We start from the raw sequence: 6,000 nt of genomic DNA, 5'->3' as shown, positions 1-6,000 counted from the left end.
ACAACCATAAGGCTCTCCAGTGGGTAGTGAGGTCTGCACAACGCATCACCGGGGGCAAACCACCTGCCCTCCAGGACACCTAAACCACCCGGTCACAGGAAGGCCATAAAGATCATCAAGGACAACAACCACCCGAGCCACTGCCCGTTCACCCCGTTATCATCCAGAAGGCGAGGTCAGTACAGGTGCATCAAAGCAGGGACCGAGAGACTGAAAAACAGCTTCTATTTCAAGGCCATCAGACTGTTAAACAGCCACCACTAACATTGAGTGGCTGCTGCCAACACACTGACTCAACTACAGCCACTTTAATAATGGAAATTGATGTAAAATATATCACTAACCACTTTAAACAATGCTACTTAATATCATGTTTACATACCCTACATTACTCATCTCATACAGTGGGGCTAAAAAAGTATTTAGTCAGCCACCAATTGTGCAAGTTCTCCCACTTAAAAAGATGAGAGGCCTGTAATTTTCATCATAGGTACACTTCAACTATGACAGACAAAATTAGGGGAAAAAAATCCAGAAAATCACATTGAAGAATTTTTAATGAAATTATTTGCAAATTATGGTGGAAAATAAGTATTTGGTCACCTACAAACAAGCACGATTTCTGGCTCTCACAGACCTGTAACTTCTTCTTTAAGAGGCTCCTCTGTTCTCCACTCGTTACCTGTATTAATGGCACCTGTTTGAACTTGTTATCAGTATAAAAAGACACCTGTCCACAACCTCAAACACTCACACTCCAAACTCCACTATGGCAAAGACCAAAGAGCTGTCAAAGGACACCAGAAACAAAATTGCAGACCTGCACCAGGCTGGGAAGACTGAATCTGCAATAGGTAAGCAGCTTGGTTTGAAGAAATCAACTGTGGGAGCAGTTATTAGGAAATGGAAGACATACAAGACCACTGATAATCTCCCCCGATCTGGGGCTCCACGCAAGATCTCACCCCGTGGGGTCAAAATTATCACAAGAACGGTGAGCAAAAATCCCAGAACCCCACGGGGGGACCTAGTGAATGACCTGCAGAGAGCTGGGACCAAAGTAACAAAGCCTACAATCAGTAACACACTACGCCGACAGGGACTCAAATCCTGCAGTGCCAGACGTGTCCCCCTGCTTAAGCCAGTACATGTCCAGGCCCGTCTGAAGTTTGCTAGAGTGCATTTGGATGATCCAGAAGAAGATTGGGAGAATATCCTATGGTCAGATGAAACCAAAAAAGAACTTTTTGGTAAAAACTCAACTCGTCGTGTTTGGAGGACAAAGAATGCTGAGTTGCTTCCAAAGAACACCATACCTACTGTGAAGCATGGGGGTGGAAACATCATGCTTTGGGGCTGTTTTTCCGCAAAGGGACCAGGACAACTGATCCGTGTAAAGGAAAGAATGAATGGGGCCATGTATCGTGAGATATTGAGGGAAAACCTCCTTCCATCAGCAAGGGCATTGAAGATGAAACGTGGCTGGGTCTTTCAGCATGACAATGATCCCAAACACACCACCGGGTAACGAAGGAGTGGCTTCGTAAGAAGCATTTCAAGGTCCTGGAGTGGCCTAGTCAGTCTCCAGATCTCAACCCCATAGAAAATCTTTGGAGGGAGTTGAAAGTCCGTGTTGCCCAGCAACAATCCCAAAACATCACTGCTCTAGAGGACATCTGCCACACTGATCCTCAACACGAGCCCCTCAGGGGTGCGTGCTCAGTCCCCTCCTGTACTCCCTGTTCACCCACGACTGCGTGGCCAGGCACGACTCCAACACCATTATCAAGTTTGCAGACATCACAACAGTGGTAGGCCTGATCCCCGACAACAACGAGACAGCCTATAGGGAGGAGGTCAGAGACCTGGCCGGGTGGTGCCAGAATAACAACCTATCTCTCAACGTAACCAAGACTAAAGAGATGATTGTGGACTTCAGGAAAAGGAGGACCAAACATAAGTATTTGGTCAAAAACAAAAGTTTATCTCAATACTTTGTTATAAACCCTTTGTTGGCAATGACAGAGGTCAAACGTTTTCTGTTCCCGAGAAAGCAGTATATCGTTTGCATTGTGCTCGTCAGACTCATTAAAGGAAAAAAAGGATTCTGCCAGTCTGTGGTGAGTAATCACAGTCCTGATGTCCAGAAGTTATTTTCGATCATAAGAGACGGTAGCGGCAACATTATGTACATTATAAGTGAAAAAACAAGTTAAAAACGCAAATAAAAAAAACACAATTGGTTGGGGACACGTAAAACGACGGCCTTCTTCTCCGGTGCTATTTTACAACTGTCATACCCAATCATCCGAACACAAAATAAAAGCTTGTTTTTACTCCAATGTTTGTAAACATAGTAAAAGTACACAAACACTATAACTTACCACTTTGATATCCTGGACGGCCAGTCCTTGCATCCATAGCTCTGTCTGTAAATTTAAGAGTGGTTACATTTATCCAGCCCTATCCCTCAGCTTTTTACCAAAACAGGGCCAGGGAAGACGTTTGGTTATTGTTTCAACTGCGGATTGACACTTTAAGATGGGTGGGGAATAACAATCAATTCTTCAGAAACACCGTTCTGTTAATAATTCCCTAAGGCTTATTGCAACATACTGGCCCCCTACTCGTCTTCAGTTATTCCATGGTACTGACTACTTCCTGATGTTATGGAATGATAAAGAAATGTGGGCGATTACTGAGAAACATCCTCCTTTAACTTGTCACAGAATTCTAATGACTTCCATAGAGGGGTGTTGAGTAAAAACCTTCCAGAGAACCATTGTGAGTGGGAGTCATGCCTATTCTTCCAACATTGACACATTGAATAAACAATCTGAAGCATTCTATCAATTAACACACGCTAGTTTTAAGCGTCTGTTACAGAAAGGGTAGGTTTAAGGCCCTTTCTTACCAAGTCCTTTCCTCACTCCTGAGTCCTAAAGTAATGCCTTGGCACGTTGAGGAGAAAGTGACACTTTGAGAATGAGGAACCATTGCAGGAAAACGTTCAATAACAGATTTATTTTCATCACAGAAAAACTGATAGACTACTACAGGATTCTCTAGACATGGGATTTCACCAACTATCTTTCTTTCCTCAAACCGTGGCAGAACTTAACTGCTTTATAATGGTGAATGTGGTATTTTCTGGTTTATTTGAATAGGGACAGGTACAAACACATTAACACATTTAATAAACAATAATCTGATGCATTGCACCATAGTGTATAGCTCATACTAGTTTTCAACACCTGACTAGAGGTGTTGATTGTGCTTCTGGAATATGGTGAGTCATTGTCAGTGGTGTAAAGTACTTAAGTAAAAAATACTTGAAATACTTGTCTTTGTCCAGCAACCGGCTCAGAGGCTCACAGACTGTTGATAGGTGTGGCATGAACTTTGCAAGATAGTTTGCAAAGCCGATGAGAAGCTGTACTCCTTTTGCATCAGACGGGTTTGGCTTGTCGAGGATCACTCTGTCTTTGTCTAGGTCCGGCTTCGGGCATTTGGCCGAGAGAATGCGACCATGGAAGTGGACATCTTTCACCTTGAACTGCAGCTTCTTCTGGCCAAGGCCAAGCTTAACTGATCGGCAGCGCTCCATCAGTGCCAGGAGCTTCACATCATGAATACGTTCTGCTTCTTCGTCTGTGTCACCACAGCCTACGATCAGGACATCACCGGCTATGGGTTCAATGCCCTTGAGCCCAGCCAGTAACTCGTGCTGCTTGCGTTGGTATACCTCAAGTCATGTGTCATGTGGCCATCTGGGCCTTGTCCAGCTGGGCCTTCACATTGCAATGGGCACATTGCGAGGAGCACACTGGACTGGAGTGATGCTCTCATCCAATTCAAAGTGTACCTCCCCAGGCACTGATTCAACGGGCATGTTGAATACATCGTCATATCTGCTGAGTAGTTGTTCTTTGGACAGGGGTCCATGCTGGACATGATCATTTGGTATCATACTGTACACATACCTAAACCTGAACTAACTACTATGTCAGGTATCATACAGTATACAGTGCCTTGCGAAAGTATTCGGACCCCTTGAACTTTGCGACCTTTTGCCACATTTCAGGCTTCAAACATAAAGATATAAAACTGTAATTTTTTTGTGAAGAATCAACAAGTGGGACACAATCATGAAGTGGAACGACATTTATTGGATATTTCAAACTTTTTTAACAAATCAAAAACTGAAAAATTGGGCGTGCAAAATTATTCAGCCCCCTTAAGTTAATACTTTGTAGCGCCACCTTTTGCTGCGATTACAGCTGTAAGTCGCTTGGGGTATGTCTCTATCAGTTTTGCACATCGAGAGACTGACATTTTTTCCCATTCCTCCTTGCAAAACAGCTCGAGCTCAGTGAGGTTGGATGGAGAGCATTTGTGAACAGCAGTTTTCAGTTCTTTTCACAGATTCTCGATTGGATTCAGGTCTGGACTTTGACTTGGCCATTCTAACACCTGGATATGTTTATTTTTGAACCATTCCATTGTAGATTTTGCTTTATGTTTTGGATCATTGTCTTGTTGGAAGACAAATCTCCGTCCCAATCTCAGGTCTTTTGCAGACTCCATCAGGTTTTCTTCCAGAATGGTCCTGTATTTGGCTCCATCCATCTTCCCATCAATTTTAACCATCTTCCCTGTGCCTGCTGAAGAAAATCAGGCCCAAACCATGATGCTGCCACCACCATGTTTGACAGTGGGGATGGTGTGTTCAGCTGTGTTGCTTTTACGCCAAACATAACGTTTTGCATTGTTGCCAAAAAGTTCCATTTTGGTTTCATCTGACCAGAGCACCTTCTTCCACATGTTTGGTGTGTCTCCCAGGTGGCTTGTGGCAAACTTTAAACAACACTTTTTATGGATATCTTTAAGAAATGGCTTTCTTCTTGCCACTCTTCCATAAAGGCCAGATTTGTGCAATATACGACTGATTGTTGTCCTATGGACAGAGTCTCCCACCTCAGCTGTAGATCTCTGCAGTTCATCCAGAGTGATCATGGGCCTCTTGGCTGCATCTCTGATCAGTCTTCTCCTTGTATGAGCTGAAAGTTTAGAGGGACGGCCAGATCTTGGTAGATTTGCAGTGGTCTGATACTCCTTCCATTTCAATATTATCGCTTGCACAGTGCTCCTTGGGATGTTTAAAGCTTGGGAAATCTTTTTGTATCCAAATCCGGCTTTAAACTTCTTCACAACAGTATCTCGGACCTGCCTGGTGTGTTCCTTGTTCTTCATGATGCTCTCTGCGCTTTTAACGGACCTCTGAGACTATCACAGTGCAGGTGCATTTATACGGAGACTTGATTACACACAGGTGGATTGTATTTATCATCATTAGTCATTTAGGTCAACATTGGATCATTCAGAGATCCTCACTGAACTTCTGGAGAGATTGCTGCACTGAAAGTAAAGGGGCTGAATCATTTTGCACGCCCAATTTTTCAGTTTTTGATTTGTTAAAAAAGTTTGAAATATCCAATAAATGTCGTTCCACTTCATGATTGTGTCCCACTTGTTGTTGATTCTTCACAAAAAAATACAGTTTTATATCTTTATGTTTGAAGCCTGAAATGTGGCAAAAGGTCGCAAAGTTCAAGGGGGCCGAATACTTTCGCAAGGCACTGTACACACCATAACCTGGGCTAAATACTATGTCAGGTATCATACAGTATACATACCTACACCTGAACTAAATACTATGTCAGGTATCATACAGTATACACACCATAACCTGAACTAAATACTATGTCAGGTATCATACAGTATACACACCATAACCAGGGCTAACTACTATGTCAGGTATCATACAGTATACACACCATAACCAGGGCTAAATACTATGTCAGGTATCATACAGTATACACACCTAAACCTGAACTAAATACTATGTCAGGTATCATACAGTATACATACCTACACCTGAACTAAATACTATGTCAGGTATCAGGCGTTTGCATGTAGAGCCTGAGAGGAGAGAATGTT

At 43.0% G+C, this 6,000-nt stretch overlaps 1 long non-coding RNA gene across 1 annotated transcript in view; it reads right to left on the bottom strand.

Moving 5' to 3' along the window:
- Positions 1 to 3,005: 3,005 nt before the first annotated feature.
- Positions 3,006 to 6,000, bottom strand: part of LOC118945318 — a 28,037-nt gene continuing 25,042 nt past the window's right edge. Inside the window, exon 2 of the long non-coding RNA XR_005040472.1 lies at positions 3,006 to 3,745. This is a non-coding gene — a long non-coding RNA (uncharacterized LOC118945318). The remainder of the gene's footprint in view (positions 3,746 to 6,000) is intronic.

This window comes from Oncorhynchus mykiss, chromosome 3, assembly GCF_013265735.2.
Source record: "Oncorhynchus mykiss isolate Arlee chromosome 3, USDA_OmykA_1.1, whole genome shotgun sequence".
Lineage (NCBI taxonomy): Eukaryota > Metazoa > Chordata > Actinopteri > Salmoniformes > Salmonidae > Oncorhynchus > Oncorhynchus mykiss.
The sequence above is the reverse complement of the archived record's forward strand: the minus strand, read 5'-3'. Positions and strand labels throughout refer to the sequence as shown.